Here is a 20,668-nt window from a genome sequence, read left to right as displayed (position 1 = left end):
GGTTCTATAGACAGTGGCAGACAAGTCTCTTCCAAAGCATAGATATGCTCTGAACTATTAACATAACTTTTAGAGATCACTTGTTGCTTGCCCTTAGAAATTTACACAAATAAAACTATAAGCTTCCCCTAAATATGTGCATCCAAATATAAATTTAAATATCAAGCACATAGGCCCTTGATTTGAAATCACCTTAACCATTCAAAATTTTGCTCCATTCAAATGAAAGTTACAGATTGAATATGAATGGATGATTATTAGACATGAGATATGGCAATGAAAAGAGTATAGTCTAATAAACACATGGATAAAAGAATCAAACCAATAAAGTAGATATCCATGGCAACCAAAGATCATGTGTATATATAGATAATAACTACAATGCTCCATATACATGACAAAAAGATGGAAGATTGATACCACATTTGAATTTAATACATCTTGAAATGATAAAAGTGGTATTTAAAAATCTCTCGAAAGAAGTACAATTGAACTTCTTTTCTTCTGTCTGGAACTCTTCTATTGATGAATGTTTAGAAGAGCTTAGATCAATGCTTAACCCTTTCTTCCATGTAAGGGAGCATCATTTGACAAATCTTTCCTGATTGAGAGATTGGGTACTTACTTTAAATCTTTCTCCTTCTTCAAATGGTCATCCTTGAGAGGATGAGCATGGAGTACACATGCCATCTTTTAGACATGAATCTTCAATTTTCTTAGTCGCTGTTCATCCTTCACTATGGAAGAATGTGAAGTTGGACAGAGAAAAATTGAGTACATCTACCATCTTATTACATCTGGCATGATGGAAGGAGACAAGTACCATAGACAGGCTGCGAATGACTGATTATTTAAAATCAATCAACTAGAGTCCTCCGAAGCTAATATCTTGGAAGAGATGATGAGACATGCAAGCTCAAAGAATCAATTCTCTCTCCTAAGAGATTGTCAGTGGCCTTTGATAAAATCTATAAGGCAAGGCATGACAATACACAATGGCTATAGATATAACTGTAAAAGTATAGCCATTGGATCTTATCATGATAACATATTTCATTCAAAAATACATGATAAGCTACTACTTCATAGGCAATGGGATGATCATCTCAAGCACCATCCTATGAAGAGGAGATCTAGAGATTTTTCAAACTCTAAAACAAGATACTTATCATTGGTTGAGATAGAAACATATAAGTCTATCCAAGATAAGTATAAGGCCTAAAAGGATATGTCACTCAAGCTTAGGCCAAGGGATCTTGTCAAAAATGAGAGATGATCTCAATTTAAAGAATAGGACAAGACCCAACTACAACACACATGGAGCAAGGTGGCTTCACATGAGTGTACTTATCATATGTGATGCACATCAAACATCATATGATAAGATGGATGGACAGACATTGAGCATGTATAGCTCTCCCTTTCTAAATGACTCATACAGTGTAAGAGTTCAAAGGGTTGTCCAACCAAAGGGACACCAAGGGATTTAAAGGTGAATAATTTTCAAACCACCCTTGGCCACTAATGCATGATTGCTAGGAGAAATCAAGTAATATCGAGTGAAATGATAGCCTAGCAGATCATGCTCCCCCTAAATAAGTGCATATATATATATCATATATATATATAAGTGACACTTTAATGCACATTTAGCTAATCATGGTTAAGATGTTGGCTAGAAGCCAAAGAGATTAGATGTTTTAATTAAGGTGAGTGTACACTCTCCAACTTACTAGGTAAGAGGACTAAGAGTACCAATTGAGTAGCTTTTAACTTTAAGTTTATCATTTTTACCATGTAGCTGATGTCTTAAAAGGGGATAAAACTATAGATTATATACATATGACTTATTTAGCACAAATCTATAAGACTCGGACAAATGACAAGTAGACTATAAAGGATTATGTCTGAGGGAGACATCCATGGCTCATGCAAGTGATAATATATCACTTATGGGTAAATATGAGCAAGATATGATATTTTAAGCCTCCATGGATAGTCTACAAAGTTTGGACCTGAGTGACATGACTCATAGGGTTCATAGTCCAAATAACTATGCTTACATCCACAAACCACCATATAAAGATAAGGCATTTAAGCACAAAGTGCAAATGATCATAGAAAACCAAAATGTGTGGGATACAAGTGTTCCCATCACAATGTGTTACCTGATAACCACTACAATGTATGAGTGCCCAACAATGATATTAGATTCCTATGATATTTTTAACTTTACTCAACTGAGTTTCATAAATTGGATCTACACACATTTTCAATTCTCTACAAAATATATTCATGAAGAACAGTAGAGAATAATCCAAAAACTTCTAAAGAATGTCAGGTGATGAACACCTTGGATTCATGCATTCCAAAAATGAACTATTATGACTAGATAGTTTATCTTAGTAATGAGAGGATATTTATTTTAAGCTTTTTGAAATACATCAATTTAACCCATCAAGATTTCTTATGCATTTAATGATAATCATTAAGCACATAAGAATGTGTTTGAAGGACAACTGGGTGCATAGTATAAAACATACTTACTCACCTAGGGCAAAAGATATGTCGAAGAAGGAATTTGAGTGGATTTCCTTAGACATGGCTTTAATCACTCAATCTTGCTAGAAATGATATTCTACCTAAGTTGAATATTTCATGATCTAACAAATACCAAAATTGTCCTAAATAGAGTTCAAGAATGAAGGGAATGAACTTGAACGATCAATTTGAACTCGAGGGCAAAAAGGTGGTCAATTTTCATGAAAGCACATATATGATTTTCAAATTAAATTTTCTATTGTGGATTTACTTTGTGAATTTGCACAAGTGATGTGATTTGCACTTAGATAAGCTTTTTTTTAAATATTCAATCAAGCACATAAATATAGTCTAAGATAAAATATATCAATGAATTACATTTAGACTATATCAAGAAAAAGATGTGATCATTTAAGCACAAGAAAACTAGATACAAAAAGTATTCAATGAATTTAAAATATCTAGCATAAATGTGAATGATATAACAATTTAGCATAGCCCCTAAACTTTCACTAATTAGTTTAGAGGGATTCTTTTGGAACTCAAATCCCTTTGGTTCCATCGAAGTTTGTTTGTGGGAATGTACATTTGCTTATCCAAACAAACTTGTTAGATTTCACAATTGTAAGCTTACACTCATAATTATGATGTCCAGATCTACCACAATGAGTACAATAGTAATGATTGGTAGATAATGAACAAATAGAATCACAAGACTTAGAAGTATGTTTATCTTTTTCTTCTTGAAGTCTTTGATTCTTATTAGAGAGTTTTTCATTTATTTGATCTTCACTCTCAAAAACATGTTTATATTTTTCAACAAGTTCAATGTTTGTGATTTCAAGGCTTTTAATTTCTTTCTCAAAGGCATTGCATCTTTGAAATAAGTCAACATTTTTATTTATCAGAAATATGCTCAATTGACTTAATTTTTCATTTCTTTTCAAACTTTTATTTATTTTCAATTTGAATTTCCAAATCAGAAATTAAATGTTTTAAAGAAACTTCAATTGCAAAAGAATTTTGTAAAGTCACTTTTTGTCTAAGAATTTCATCATTTGAAAAGAGAAATATTTTTCTCAAAAATATTTTCTAATGAAGTCCAAATATCTTTTGCATTGATGCAATTTGAAATTTTGTCAAAAATGTCAGGAGTTAAACCTCAACACAATAAGATCATTGCCTTTGAGTTCAAGAAAAATAATTTTATATCACCTTCAGTGCATTTCCTTGAAAAAGAAATCCCCACTTTAATGACATTTAAAATGTCATGATCTATGGTTTTAAGATATTCTTGCATTTGTACTTTCGAAGCTCCATAATTCGTTCCATCAAAGAATGGAGGAATTAGGGTGGATCGGCCTTTCTCAAAAACCATTTTGATTGTGACAGATCTTTTCACTTGTAGATTTTTAAATTTAAAAATCTGTTTAAGAGCCTTAGCTCTGATACCAAATGAAATACAAGTGTGACAACCCAAGAGGGGAGTGAATTGGTCAATTAGAAATTTTAGGCTTAATTAGGTGGGAGATTAAAAAATTAATTTACTAATTAAGTACTAATTAATCTAACCCTTGTTCAAATAGGAATATTAATGAAAGCTAGGGTTTAGACATTCTAATCTTGCACATTTGCTAACTCTTGTTCAAATAGATATATAATTGTAATTAGGGTTTATACATTTAATTCAAGTGCATTTACTAACCCTTGTTTCATTAAAACAATAAACAAGTTAGGGTTAGAGATTACCAATCACCATACCTGCAAGAGAAGGAAAGGAAGAGAGAAATAGACAATGAACACAAGATTTATAGTGGTTCGGTCTATCACAAGACCTACTCCACTCTTCACATCCACGCGCGAGTTCCACTATCTTGATCCTCCTTCAAGGCCGGATCAATAGCCATTACATGACTAAGCTTTTCAATTCTCAAGGCCCAAAGCGAAGCCCATCCGCACGAAGCCTTACAAGGGAAACTCCTTCTTTCATGTCTTCACCTTTCTTAACGGGCCAAAGAGAAGATCATCTTCTTCACAATTCTTACTGGGCCGAAGAAAAGACCCTCAACGAAGAACAACTAGAAAATAAAAACTTTCATGCCTCTTGATAGGCGGATTACAACTTTGAAAGCTCACAATCACTCCAAGAAAATACAAATGTAAAGCCCTATGGAGTGCCTCTTGATAAGATGTAGAAATTGAAGATCAAAGAGGTTTTTAACTTTTGATTTGGAAAGTTGAAGCTCAATAGAAATGGGATTTGATCTTTCTAAAATGTTCAAAAGCTTATAGATATAGGTTTTAATCATGTATTAATAGAGTATTTGAAAATATGACCGTTTGGGGTAAAACTGTAAATAACTGGCTTGAAAATGACAAGCAGAAAAGCCCCAACGGCTAGTTTGCTCGACCGCGGCGATCGACCGAACCATTGCGGTCGCCCGCCCCTATCTGGCGCTGTTTTATATTTTTAAATTCTTTACCGTCGCGGTTGATCGACCCCATGGCGGTCGTCTGGCGAAGTCAACCTGTCCACTCGAAAATCGGCTCAAAAACATATCTGCGGTCGACCGATCCACGGCGGTCGCCCGCCCAAACCCATGACGGATTGTTCTGTCTCAAACAGAACATATTCCGCAGTCGCCCGGCTTGACCTGGTCGACCGGCCCGATAAATTTTGAGATGTTCTGGAATTCCAGGTACCATCCTGCGGTCGTCCGGAATAGCCCGATCGACCGACCTTGTATAAAATTCCATTTTTACTTTAAAAGATCAGGGACTTTTGGGCCATGGTTTTTGGGCTTAAGTCCTAGGTTTTTAAAACACATTTTTGGGTGTGTGTATGGTTTTCAAATATGTAAAATGTTAAGTATGAAAACCATTTGAAAACCTTTTGAAATTACTTTTTACATAAAATCAAGAGGACTCCAAATGCATTCTAAAAATAAGAACCTTGAGTCTTCTTAGAATGTCTTCGCTCCTTTGCACTTTCTTGGACTTCTTCGGCTTATGAGTGAACTTCTTGACCTTGTTTGGCTCTTGTGACTTGTCCTCCAATCTTCAATACATGTTGAGGTACATGAGGTGTCACCATTGCATGTTCAACTCCAAGATCCTTCTAGACACTTGCTTAAGGAACTTGTGGGATTTTCATGTTGAGCTTCTTGACTTAAACATCTTCAAATCAAGATGTCTCCAATGTAAGTGCAAGCTCTTGGTTCCTTTGCTCCTTGATCCACAAGTCATATGTTGTAAAGAGTTGTGTAATGGTGATTATGACATGAAATTCATGTATACAACGCAACACCTCAAAGCAACACATCAGTCCATAAATGCTAATCAATTTGATTTGCTAGCATCAATACAAGAGGTAAGGTGAATGATTAACCCATGAGAACCCTTGGGCTTACAGTGATCTTTTAGGCTATGGGTACTGCCTTGGTGGGGAGTTATCATTTAGTAGAAACTGGAACGAGCTTAGTAAATTTTCCTTAGGCCTTGTTTGGATTGCAAGAAAAGCATTTCTGACAAAAAAAAATTTCTTGGGAAAATTTTCTTTACTTTTTTTTTTGAAACTAATAGCCAATTTATTAATAAAAGAAGAGACTGAGATGGTCCCACAAAAAGAGAAACAAAAGATAACAACAAAGAAAAACGGTTAAAAAAGATTAAACAAGGTGGAAGAGAATCAAATAGAGCCAGAGCTAGCTTCCCTAGAGACATCTACTATTTTCTTTCCAAATTTTGGGAGGAAATGACATGATTATGGTTAATTTAGAGGAATATCATCATAGATTGAATGTCCTCTAAAATAAAAGTTGAATGGGTCGGTTCAAGTTTTTTTTTTCGTGTAAAAACAATAGCAACTTTAGGAAATATTTTTCCTTTTCCAACTTTCCCGGAAAACTCCTAGGCCTTTTATGGATAGGACTATTTTGGACTAGTCAATTTGGGATGAGTAAGGTCGAGCTTTAGCTAAAAAATGAAATGAAATCAACCCAACCCGATTTTATCGTAAGCTCAACCTGAATTCTCGAAAATAGACCAAGTTGCACCCCTATAATTAGTATAATGTACCTAAATACGATTATTAGGTGAGATCGTGAGGCTTGCGCTTAGACACAGTTGTTAGGTTTTTGTCTACTTAGTCGACTTACATCATCTCCCTCACCCCACAAAAGAACATGATATTTGGACTTCCTGATTTTAGTATTGGCAATCATCTATTATACACATATACAGGGATTTGCTAGGCAACTTGGTGGAAGGCCATTTCACAGCTCACTTTTGCAGGAGAGAACATCCAGCTCAGATGAATTAAATGAATAAGACAAAATCTGCTGAAAGTGAGCTTGTGTGCTTGTTCACACCTGCGAAAGTGAGCCGCACAGAGCTTCTAGAGGCAATGCTGGTATTTCAGGTAAAGATGGCATCATTAAAGAAGAGTTGGGTAAGATTCACATTGCTTTATTGCATTACATCCAAGAGTGATCCTCCTTTGTCTATCTATTATGGTTGGCAAGAAAGGGAGATGACAAATTTGCACCCCCTGTAGGATAATTCACACCACTTTAAAGGAGAATGTGTGGCAGACTTAACACTTTTTAACGTCAATTCACGTTAAAGGGTTGTGAATTGTCCTACAGGGGGTGCGAATTTATCATTTCCCTCAAGAAATCATCTCTCTCAATTTTTTAGATCAATCTGTATTTTTCCCCATCAATTCTGGTAAGGCAATAAAGTGGTTCACATTTCCTTTTGGGATTTGAGAGAAAGAGGCTAGGTGGTTGATGATGCCAAAACCGGTTCTGCGATCAATGGTTGGTAGAGCTCTACTCTGTGACAGATCTATGCTCACAGAAAGCATGTTAGGGTCCTGAAGTTGTGACTCTGGGAGACCATTCTGATGCTCAAGTAAGAAATCAGCACAATAGGAGATAAACCAAGCAATAGGAGAAGTGGAGAATAATAGCTCTTGCAAGTAATTAGAAGATTCAAGATACGCGTACCTTTGAGCGTGGGGGTCTTTTTATAGAGGAGCAATTCCCAACAGTTTAGGAGACTTGCCTTAACAAGAGTCTATATTGGGCGATTTCCTTTGGATATAAACACCAAGTTTCCTCATGGGAACTGGTTTCTTCATTGATTCACCGGCCTTGTGGAAAAGTAGTTATCCTTTACGAGGACTTTCCCTTTAGAATGCTATCATTTATGTCATGTTCACTTCTTTTCTTTCATGTTGTCTTTCCCGTTGATTTTCGGTGTTTTGTTACTTATCTTTTTTATTTACATGCAAAATAAAAATAATGACGTGGAAAAGTCATTTCCGCGACTTTTCTTGTCACCCATTTTTTATATTAGCTATCGAAAAGCCTTAGTTTCTCTCTTATTTCCCCGACTCAAGTGTTGTGTGTGGAAAAAAAAACCAAGCCAGAAGTCTCGTCTCCAACCTCCAGCTCCTCTCCAATGTGGTCTCCACCTCCATCGCCACCATCATCCCCGTCAAACCATGTACTCTCTCTCTCTCTCTCTCTCTCTCTCTCTCTCTCTCTCTCTCTCTCGTGTTTGCTTATCTCTCTTTCTCTCCCATTTTTTTTTCATTTTTGAGAAACCCATTCTCATCTTCTCAAACCCGAAATAGGGTTTCATTTTTTCAAAAATGAAATCCTCTCTCTCTCTCTCTCTCTCTCTCTCTCTCTCTCTCTCTCATTTTTTTCATTTTTTAAAAAACCCAATTTAGGGTTTCATAAACCCGAAATAGGGTTTCATTTCTCCCCCCTCCCTCCCACTCTCTCATTACATGTACCCTAATATCATGGCCATCTTATTGTCCTCCTGCCACTTGAGACATTTGTTCTTTCCTCAAGAATGGCATCCGCACCAGGCATCTCAGGTGCATCTATGGTAATAACAGAGTTGACCTTGCTGGATAATTTATTGTTGTCCAAAATCTTGCTAAGGGGTTGGAGGAGCCCATTTTAATTATATATGCAAAGGAAATTGAGACACTAATTAGTAAGAAACCACATAATAATTAAATTCAATTTCATGATGTATAGCCATCGGATTTTGGTTTTCGATCTCGATAACACCACCCACTGGACATCACATCCAGGAGGCCCTCAACCTCACATATCAAAATAAATATGATTACTTCTCCAATGAGCATCAGGAGCCCTTCTCATGGAACATTGGTCATTGGCTTCTAGCCATATACCATACATTCCTTGAGAAGGGTGGATTGCTCAAATCTATCATGTCCTACATGATATCCGATTTAATTCAGCCTCCAAACAACGCAGTGTGTATATCATGTGGTCATAAACACCCTTTGCAGAGTTAAGCTGAACCCACCACCGCAAAAATATGAAGAGAATAATAATGCCTTTTGTTGTGGCATTTGACCATTATATCCTCAACACTTCCCTTATCTCAATGAGAATTGGGTAGATACTCTAGCTAAAAAAATAAGATCAGCTTTTGTTGTGGCGTATGATGGTCCTATTCTTTAACTAGCCAACTACTGGATGGATATGGAAGGCCATAAGATCCGTTCTTTTCAAACTGGATCCCATTTACCAACTTATTATTGATGAGGAGGGTTTTAGAGGATGTTAGGAATTAACAGCGCAACAGAATAACAATGCAAAAGTTAAATGAAAAACACACAGATTTACGTGGTTCACCCAACCAGTTTGGTATAGGCTACGTCCACGGCAGAGCGACAAGCCAACGATTCCACTATTTTGAAGAAGAGATTACAAAACCCTCACAACTCTCTAAGGAGGCTTCTGATATCACACCCTTTTATATGGCGTTCTCAAACGCGTTACAATAAAGGAAAAAACCCTAATCCATGAAAGTACAAAACTACCCCTAGTATAAAAATACCTTAAAAAATTCGGGACCACCGCAGTCGGGGAAAAGTGTACAGTACTTTCCAGATTAGACTGAGATCAGGGTTCACCAATAACATAGGAGATTTAACAAACCATGAAATTCATCATATGAATTATAAGCATATCAAGCCATCCATCCATGCATAGCATCAAAACATCATATGAAACAAAATTGCATCAACTACCTTGTAATATGCATCTTGGGTTGTGAGAATCCTCCCACTGTTTTTAATGAGAACTTGAGAAGCCTCACATTCCCATATTTTGAGTGGTGATCACGAGCAATAATCAAATTTGTAATTTTATCATAAACATCGCTTCACTTGATGAAGTTAAACTTGTAGCCTTGATGGAAGTCCTTCCACTCAATCAATCGCTTCACTTTGTAATCTCCATATGTAGATCCACCTTTATAAACTTATATATATATATATATATATATATATATATATATATATATATATATATATATATATATAATTCAAGCCTATTGATTCTATACATCAATATAGATCTCCATGGGAAAACGGCTATCCCCACAACCGCCTATAGGGAGTACATCAAATAGGAAAGAAAAAGAAATTAAGTACATTGCGTATCATGCCCATACATCTCTATGGACTAAAATATTAATCAAACAACAAACAAAAATAAAGAGGTGCCTATGATCACCAATTGATGCAACACCACCATACCATAACACATCATGTTATTACAGACTTTTCGATGTAAAGAAAAATCCATAAAAAATCAGAGAATGGGAGGAAATCCCCCAAAAAAAATTCCCTAAGAGCCTTTGGCAATCGACCAGGACTATCATGGTCGATCGGATCGGACACCCCTCGGTTGACTGAACCTAGAAAACAAGTAACTTTTAATTTGATGGGATTCCTTTTGAATTTTCACCTAATATGACTTCAAGCAATTTTCTACATGAATTTAATCCTTCCAATGTTTTTTTATGAGGAGTAAATCCAATTATTAGGATAATTATCAAGAACTTTTGGGCAAAAAAAGGATTTCGTCATAAAACAATTTCGCAATTAAAAATCAAACAAAGACGTCCTATGTCTAATAGCGTGCATTTAAACACAATCGCCTAATCAAGTTCTCTAGTTAGGCTCTAACACTGTTAGCTTTAACTGGATCGAATGGATCTTGGGCATAGTGGAGGGCCATTGAGAAAATGAATTACAAAAAAATTGTCCCATACTTGATTTTCTAGAAGACTTAGTTATTACTTATCTCTAGTAATTAAAAGTAAATTGTAAAGCTATAAGAAATTATAAAAAATTTATTACCTGCCCAGTAATCTCTACTTGATTCACTCCTCGCCCACCTTTCGGTCTTCTCAAGATGAACACCTTGGAAGTTGGAGTGATGACTCCTTCCTTTGGTGCGTGGACTTTGTACAGGAGCTTCTTGAAGAACATTTCTTCAAAGCATGAATGGAGGAGAATGATGGATAAATGATTTCCCTTTTGTGCTTGTGACAAAGAGAGAATTTAGTGATTTTTACGAAAGATGGAAAGGAGAGTGAATTAGTTCAACTCTTGCAAGAAGACCCTTTAGCATATTTATAGGAATTCCACTAGGGTTGGATGTCCAACCGTCATGGGCGCCCAACTAAATTGGGTTTCCTATTAGAAAAGATTTCTTTATGGTTTTCAATTAGAAACATGGAATAAAGAGAAGTCTCTTTTACATCTTTATTTCCTTTTAGGGCTGCAACTCAAGCCGGGTTTTACCCGACCCGCATCGACCCGACCCGAAAATAACCTGGGTCGGGTTCAGGTTTCATGGGTTTCAGGTCGAGCCGGGTTGAGCATTCAAAAGCCCGCATGAATCTCGGGTCGAGCCGGGTTTGAAGAGGCCCGACCCGACCCGACCCGAGTTACATAAGTTATAGTTAGTACATTTTTTTCTATTGTTAGTTACAAGTTAAAAGTGAAAACCCACACACCCACTGTTATTGTATGTGAGTGTAATTTCTGCTTCTATGAGTTGAGTTGATTCAAGCGTTTGATTCAGCATTGTTTGATTGTAATTACAACATTGTTTGATTACGGCATTGTTTGATTCAAGTGTAATGTGAGTGTAATTATATCATTGTTTGATTCAAGTGTAATGTGAGTGTAATTTCTACTTCTATGAGTTGAGTTGCCTTGCCAAACAAGAATTTTCCTTAAAAAATTGCGTCAACGTGAAAAAACCCGACCCGACCCGACCCGAGATTTATCATGGGTAGGGCCGGGTTTGGGAATCGTGGGTTTTCCGAAAAAAAACCCGACCCGAGATATTTCTCGGGTAGGGTTGGGTTCTCCAAAACCCGACCCGCCCGACCCGAGTTGCAGCCCTATTTCCTTTTACATTTAAAGCTTGTTTCGAAATACTGACCTCATCGTTGGACGTCCCATATGTTTGCACGTCCAGCCCACACGGCTTGCCATTTATATGAAATTCACTTTTATGAAACTAGTTTCAAAGAACTTTTAGGACCTCACTCGGTAGTCATACTACAGTCGCATAAGGTAAGTGGCCCCCACCAAATCAATACCCTAAAGATCACCGTCCGATCATCCATAAACTCCTAATCACATCCTATGTGTACTCCTGCCCCCAATCATCATATCGGGCTGGGTCCCATGAGGTGGACATTTGTGGGCCCGCCCAATGGTATACCTTTAAAATTATCAGCCGGGCCAACAAATGCATTTTCAAAATCCATTGAAGAAGAACAACTTGTTTTCAAAAAATATTCTGGTAAATATTTTATCAAATCGTCAGGCCAGACTTATTTTAAGAGGCATATACTAAGATTTAAACCGTAAATGACTTTCCTCTAAAAAGAGGTGGAGGATTCCATATTGGGTATCCCTATTGATCTCATGGGTTAACCCACGCCCAGTACTACCCTCAAGTGATCCGATATCAAAGCCACTGTTAGATAAACCAAAGCCATAAAGTGACCCACAGACGAATATGATCCCTCAGGTCTAAGGACATATTAAGGTTCCTATATGACAGAGTAGCCTATCCATGTTTCCTATCCACAGGCTATTCTGTAATGATTCGTTAAACGTGCAAACCATTTTTCCTCTCTCTCTCTCTCTCTCTCTCTCTCTCTCTCTCTCTCTCTCTCTCTCTCTTTCATTTTTTTAGAAACCCTATTTAGGGTTTCATAAACCGAAATAGGGTTTCATTCCCCCCCCCCCTCCCTCCCTCTCTCTCATTGTATGTACCCTAATATCATGGCCATCTTATTGTCCTCGTGCCACTTGAGACATTTGTTCTTTCCTCAAGAATGGCATCCGCACCAGGCATCTCAAGTGCATCTGTGGTAATAACATAGTTAACCTTGCTGGATAATTTATTGTTGTCCAAAATCTAGCTAAGGGTTTGAAGGATGCCATTATAATTATATATGCAAAGGAATTGAGGCACTATTTAGTAAGAAACCACATAATTATTAAATTTAATTTCATGATGTATAGCCATCGGATTTTGGTTTTCGATCTCGATGACACCACCCATTGCACATCACATTCAGGAGGCCGTCAACCTCGTAGATCAAGAAAAATACGGTTACTTCTCCAATGAGCATTAGGAGTCCTTCTCATTCAACATTGGTCGTTGGCTCCTGGCCATATACCATACATTCCTTGAGAAGGGTGGATTCCTCTAATCCATCATGTCCTACATGATATCCGATTTAATTTAGCTTCCAAACAACGCAGTGTGTATATCATGTGGGCAACACCTTTTGTAGAGTTAGGTTGAACCCACTACCACGAAAATATGCAGAGAATAATAATGGCCTTTGTTGTGGCATATGACCATTATATTCTCAATACTTCCCTTATCTCAATGAGAATTGGGTAGATACTCTAGCTAAAAAATAGGATCAGCTTCTGTTGTGGCGTATGATCGTCCTATTCTTTAACTAGCCAACTACTGGATGCATATGAAAGGCCATAAGATATGTTCCTTTCGAACTGGATCCCATTTACCAACTTACTATTGATGAGGATGGTTTTAGAGGAGATTTAACAAACCATGACATTCATCACATGAATTATAAGCATATCAAGCCACCCATCCATGCATAGCATCAAAACATCATATGAAACAAAATTGCATCAACTACCTTGTATTATGCATCTTGGGTTGTGAGAATCCTCCCATTATTCTTAATGAGAACTTGAGAATCCTCACATTCCCATATTTTGAGTGGTGATCACGGGCAATAATCAAATTTGTAATCTTATCATAAACATCGTTTCACTTGATGAAGCTAAACTTGTAGCCTTGATGGAAGTCCTTCCGCCCAATCAATCGCCACATCTCCATATGTAGATCCACCTTTATAGACTAATATATATACATATATAGCTTAATTCAAGCCTATTGAGCCTATACATCAATATAGATGTCCATGGGAAAACGGCTATACCCTTAACCGCCTAGAGGGAGTACATCAAATAGGAAAGAAAAAGAAATTAAGTACATTGCGTATCATCCCTATGTACTAAAATAATAATCAAACAACAAACAAAAATAAAGAGGGGCCCATGATCACCAATTGATCCAACACCACCATACCATAACACATCATGTTATTACAGACTTTTCGATGTAAGGAAAAATCCATAAAAAATCAGAGATTGGGAGGAAATCCCCAAAAAAATATTCCCCAAGGGCCTTTAGCAGTCGACCGAGACTATCACGGTCGACCGAACACCCCTCGGTTGACCGAACCTAGAAAACGAGTAACTTTTAATTTCATGGGATTTCTTCTGAATTTTCACCAAATTTGACTTTAAGCAATTTTCTACATAGGTTTAATCCTTTCAAGGTTTTTTATGAGGAGTAAATCCAATTAAAAGGATTTCGTCATGAAACAATTTCGCAATTAAAAATCAAACAAAGACATCCTATGTGTAATAGCATGCAATTAAACACAATTGCATAATCTAGTTCTCTAGTTAGGCTCTAGCACTGTTAGCTTTAACTGGATCGAATAGGAATCTTAGGGATATTGGAGGGCCATTGAGAAAATGAATTACAAAAATTGTGTCCCATATTTGATTTTCTAGAAGACCTGGTTATTAGTTATCTCTAGTAATTAAAAGTAAATTGTAAAGCTATAAGAAATTATACAAAATGTTATTACCTGACCAGTAATCTCTGCTTGATTCACTCGTCGCCGGCCTTTCGGTCTTCTCAAGATGAACGCTTTGGAAGTTGGAGTGATGACTCCTTCCATTGGTGCTTGGACTTTGTACAGGAACTTCTTGAAGAACTTTTCCTCAAAGCATGAATGGAGGAGAATGATGGAAAAATGGTTTCCCTTTTGCGCTTGTGACAAAGAGAGACTTAAGTGATTTTTACGAAAGATGGAAAGGAGAGTGAATTAGTTCAACTCTTGCAAGAAGAACCTTTAGCATATTTATAGGATTTCCACTAGGGTTAATTTGATGTCCAACCCGTCATGGGTGCCCAACTAAATTGGGTTTCCTATTTGAAAAGATTTCTTTATGGTTTTCAATTAGAAACATGGAATAAAGAGAAGTCTTTTTTACATCTTTATTTCCTCTTACATTTAAAACTTGTTTCCAAATACTGACCTCATCGCTGGACGTCCCCTGTTTGGACGTCCAGCCCACATGGCTAGCCATTTATATGAAATTCACTTTTATGATACTAGTTTCAAAGAACTTTAGGACCCCACTCGGTAGTCATACTACAGTCGCATTAGGTAAGTGGCCCTACCAAATCATTACCCTAAAGATCACCATCCGATCATCCAAAAACTCCTAATCACATCCTATGTGTACGTCCTGCCCCCAATCCTCATTTATTGGGTTGGGTCCTACGAGGTGGACATTTATGGGCCCGTCCTATTCTATACCTTTCAATCTGTCAGCCGAGCAAACAAATGCATTTTCAAAATCCATTGAAGAACAACAACTTATTTTCAAAAAATATTCTGGTAAACATTTTATCAAATCGTCAGGCCAGAGTTATTTTAAGAGGCCTATGCTGAGATTTAAACCGTAAATGACTTTCCTCTAAAAAGAGGTGGAGGATTCCTTATTGGGTATCCCTATTCATCTCGTGGGTTACCCCACGCCCAGTACTACCCTCAAGTGATCCTATATCAAAGCCACCATTAGATAAAGCAAAGCCATAAAGCGAGCCCACATACCAATATGACCCCTCGGGTCTAAGGACATGTTCAGGTTCCTATCTGAAAGAATTGCCCTATCCATGTTTTCTATCGCTATTCTGTAATGATTCGTTAAACGTGCAAACCATTTTTCCCACGATTCTTGTTGCTTAGGGTCCACTATCGAAGTGATTGGGATAAGCCACCCTAATGCATGTATGGGGGCAATGCTAATACTGGTTGTGTATGAAAGAGATGCCAAGTCTCAACCAAACCAGGAACTTTTAGGTCTGCAAAGGACTGGAAAATTATATTTCCTTGCCCAATAAGATCTGTGAATCCTTCGGCATGATGTTCCTACGATGCTACCTACAGACAAACTTGTGTCACATGAAATAAACACATCACACACTTTATTAATGCACCCAGTAAATGTCATGAAATGAAACACTATTAACAAATCAATGAGTTCAATACATCAAGGACTAGCTCTTTAGGGCACTAACTTTAACACCATAGTGTAAAACTACCACCAATTTCACATACCTTGATCTCAAGATATGTGTCCTTAATCGCATACAGTTCTATGACAATGTCTCCCATCTCTATTCATTCCCGTGGTGATTCTTTACAACAACATACACCGATTCTAAACATAGATAATAAGCAATCATGGATTGTATTTGTCATGTTGCTATGAATTTCATTATTGTTATTGCTGAAAGTTTCAACTTCTTCTGAAAGTAGTTGTGGATCTGCAATCTCCATCACTCGATCTGGCAAAGCCATCTTAGCAAATTGGTAGAGACTTAGTCCATCTGTAAATATGTTATCGGTAGGTCTCTTTCCTGTAAATAATTCCAACAAAAGGATCCCATAATTGTATACATCTCCAAGCATAGATGTCTTTCCACCTATCCCATTCTCTGTCATTTAAACATTAATACAATAATCACAATTTTGATCTTGTAAGAAAGAAAACACGGCGTCATGAAAATTTAAGCTTCATCATACATCCATGCTATTGAAAAATCAGTTATCAAATGAGATATAATAACTAAAACAATATTATAGTTGTTTACCTGGAGCAATATATCCTATAGATCCCTTTATCCCCGTCGAGTTGGTTTGATTTTATGAGCGACTATCATTGGCTTTGAAAAGGAACTATGCCAATCCAAAATCACTCAAATGAGCATTTATTTCGTTGTCAAGAAGAATGTTGCTCGGTTTTAAATTACGATGAACAATTGCTATCTGGCCATGGTGATGAAGATAATCCAATGCAGAAGCCACGTCAATGGCTATGTTTAGCCTTTGAATAATGGTCAAATTCCACAATGCGTGCTGCCCATCACCTCTTTGATGCAACCACTTCTCCATATTCCCATTAGGCATGTACTTAAAAACTAAAGCTTTGAAATCATTGCCATGGAAATCAATACTTGGGCAAGAAGTTAAGATCCTAACGAGATTTCGATGCCGCATGTTTCTCAGGGCTTCACATTCAGCATCAAAGCTCTTATAAGCTCCTTGTTGTTGAAGGTTGAGTACCTTCACTTCTATTTGGTTTTGGTCCACAGTTCCTTTATATAAAGAACCATAACTTCCCACACCAATCAAATTCTCCGAAGAGAACCCATTAGTTGCTCTCAGAAGCTCAGCATAAGAAACCTTTAAACATTGATCCTCCAAGGAAGACGTGGTTTAAGGTTCCTTTCTCAACTTTCTTATCCAATAAAAAATACTGAAGAAAATTGAGAATAAAATTAAGCATTGAATCAGACACGTTATTGATATTATTACTATCAGAAAGTGGGACCTTCCATATTTCTTGTAAACATGGACAGAGCATGCAGGCAACTGTAGTTCTAATATACCACTACAAAGTTTGTTGTTTCCCTATACTGGAATTGCACTTGCGTTACTAAAGATCCCTTCTTTTGGTACTTCACCCTCAAGATCGTTAAAAGAGAGATTTAGATACTCAAGTAAAGGAAACATCTCCGAGTATTTTGGAATCTTTCCTGAAAAGTTATTATGTGAAAGATCTAGCACCCAAATACCTCTTAAAGCACTCAATGATGACGGAATGATTCCTTGAAGAAAGTTATGACCCATATATAAGTATTCCAAACTAAGACAGTTGCCTAACGTATTTGAAATTTCACCAGATAAACTGTTGTAAGAAATGACCAATTCCCCAAGTTGGTTCAAGTTTCCAACTTCTGATGGCAGGGACCCTGTGAATGAATTATCGTACAAATCGAGTGATATTGTTAGGGAGGAAAGCTTAAGAATTTGTATGGGTATGGTACCACTACCACTAAGTTTATTTTTGTAAAGGTTTAATACTTCCATATGTTCGCACTTTCCAAGACTTGACGGAATGCTTCCTTGTAAGTTGATTCCATGTAGATTGAGTCCCGACAATTGACTTATATTTCCAAAGGAAGGTGGAATTTGGCCAAAAATTTCATTTTGTTCTAAACTTAGTTGTATTAATTTGTTAAGCTTCCCAATTCCAATATGAATAGTACCTGTTAAATAATTCATCTCCATTCCTAATCCGGTTAAGGACACGAGATTCTCAATCCCTAAAGGCATGCTTCCAGGTATCTGGTTTCTTCCTAAAGACATAAATGTTAGTTGGGTTGAAAGATTAGCTATGGAGTTCGGCAATACACCGCTTAAATAATTGGCATCTAGACCTAAGGTTTCTAGACATGAGCAATTAGTCAAAAAAGAAAGAAAATTCAAGTCATTGAATTTGCCCCTTATTCCTAGCTTATTTATTTCGAAGTTAAGAGATTTGAGATGTTGAAGGCTTCCCAAATTCATAGGCAGGGCTCCACTAAAGTTGTTGAAACCAAAATCATATTTTATTAGTCCTGAAGCATTGGCTAATGAAATTGGTATGGGTCCTGTAAATAAGTTGACACCAACAAAAAATGCTGTTAATTGGGGAGTGTGAGACCCATATTGGGTGGAATGCTTCCATAGAGTTGATTATCAGACACACAGAATAAAACAATTGATGAGATGTTGTAGAGCGAGTGAGAAATCATACCAGACAACTCATTCGAGGTAATAGAAATATATTTTAGGCTTACCAATCGTCCTAGTTCATTTGGGATGCTTCCTTCCAAAATATTCCATGCTAGAAAAATATAGACAAGAGATGAAACCCTGTAGTTGAGAGAGAGAGAGAGAGAGGGAGAGACTAAGGCATGCCATTAAATGTGCATGTATCTAATATGTAGTTGGCTGTTGATATTCATTAATTATTTCTACTGCATCTATTTATTACTCTCCTTAAAATTAGGTCGGCAAGAAGCGGTTTATTTGCAATAGCAAGATGTAATAGTAGATATGTTATTATTTCAGATGGGGACCTTTTATGTCTAGCAGAGACAATTCCAGTCATTTTTACATAAGACTTAGTTGATCGTGACTGGCATTCAATAATAATTATTGGGATTGTGGTTGGGTGTCTAACTCAATTGGTTAGTTAGGGCTTTGTTCTTGAGGTTCAATCACAGCTTACCTACCAAAAAAATATTATTAGGATAACAAGAGGTTTCCGACCATAGAGAAATTAAATGATGTGTAGGCGTACAAACACATACTCATCATCCCATCATTGATACTTGATCCAACAGTGGCTCATGTTTTGAGAAGTTGCTATTGGATCAAATATACTTTCATGGGTAGATAACGTTATCTACTTGATCGAGTAGAAAATGTGAGCCCATATATATTTTTCGTCCTTTAACATGGCCAAACAAAACCACAGAGAGGCAACGGTTCACATTCAACAAAAAATGGTATTTGATGTTACAGTTGCATGACTGGCGTGATTATTGGGCCATAGGAAACCCAAAGCGAGGCTTATCAATTAGACAGCTCAGATCAATCAGGCTTATCAATTAGACAGTTCAGATCAATCAAAAGTGAGGTCTAGTATTCCCAAACCTATTCCGTCTGGCATCCAATAGTGAGTCTAGAGTTCGTGATTATTTGGTGAAGGGTGAGGACTATGGGACGGGCTTTTGGGATATTAGACTTCGAAGAAATCTCAAAGATGAGGAAATCGTTAGCTTCTCTTCATTGCTTGCTCTCCTGAATTCTTGGTGTTGTTCCCCTTTTGTGCCTAACCGTAGAGTATGGACCACGGACCCCAAGGTGGTTTTTTTGTGAAATTCTTCTTTTACAAGTTGAATGATGGAATTAGGGAAGCCTCAAGCCGAGCAAGAATATGGAAAGGCTCTGTACCCTCAAGGGTGCTGGCCTTCACGCCTTTGCATGGACTGTTGTTTACAGAAGCATTAACACGTGATCGAATCAAGAAAAGAAAATTCCGATTGGCTAGTTGGTGCGTACATTGTAGAAGGGAAGAGTTGGCCTCACATTGCTCTTGATGTCAAACTTACCATTATTGCATGGACTAGAGATAAGGTGGGACTTGTGTATATTGGAGAAATTCTTAGGAACTGGCATGCGGTGTTATGGGAAAAGAAAAGCAAGGAGAAGATCTCCCCTAAGTGGATGGCCCCAACGGTAAGTTGGGTGTAATTGAACTTTGACGATAGCTCTATTGGTAATCCGGGTCGTGCAGGCATTCGAGGTTTGATTCATGACGCAAATGGTGTTGTTTTGATGTCTTTTCGTCGCCGGCTGGTATTTGTGATGCTAACAAAACCGAAGCTAAAGCCTTGCTCTTTGGGCTTTAGATGGTACACGAAGCACAACTCGGGCCCGCTCATTATTGAAGGTAATTCATCAAACGTGTTAGCTTGGGCGTCCAATAAGTAGGGGTCCATGGGAGCTTCTAAATACAATTTCTGAGATTCGGGACTTGATGGGCTTATTGGACCCTAAAATACAACATAAGCGAAGATCGGCCAATGAGAAGGCGGATCGATTGGCAAAGGACGTTGTGGGGTTGGAAATGGTTGATGTGGACCAAAACATTCCCTTCGATGGCATCGGATAAGATAGCATTAATGTTATTGTTGCTTCCTTTACACTCTTATATGCTTTTTTGGGGTTAGTTGGG

General features: G+C 37.2%; 1 long non-coding RNA gene across 1 annotated transcript; it reads right to left on the bottom strand.

Moving 5' to 3' along the window:
* Window positions 1-16,042: 16,042 nt before the first annotated feature.
* Window positions 16,043-18,831, bottom strand: LOC143862795 (uncharacterized). The gene is made up of 2 exons (XR_013240508.1): window positions 18,723-18,831; window positions 16,043-16,535 (listed from the first exon to the last, which is right to left on the bottom strand). It is a non-coding gene; the product is annotated as an uncharacterized LOC143862795 (long non-coding RNA).
* Between the last annotated feature and the right edge of the window lie 1,837 nt (window positions 18,832-20,668).

This window comes from Tasmannia lanceolata, unplaced genomic scaffold (assembly GCF_043159265.1).
Source record: "Tasmannia lanceolata isolate RefF3 unplaced genomic scaffold, GAP_Taslan_0.1 ptg000003l, whole genome shotgun sequence".
Classification (NCBI taxonomy): Eukaryota; Viridiplantae; Streptophyta; class Magnoliopsida; order Canellales; family Winteraceae; genus Tasmannia; species Tasmannia lanceolata.
This window is presented reverse-complemented; position numbering and strand designations above follow the sequence as displayed.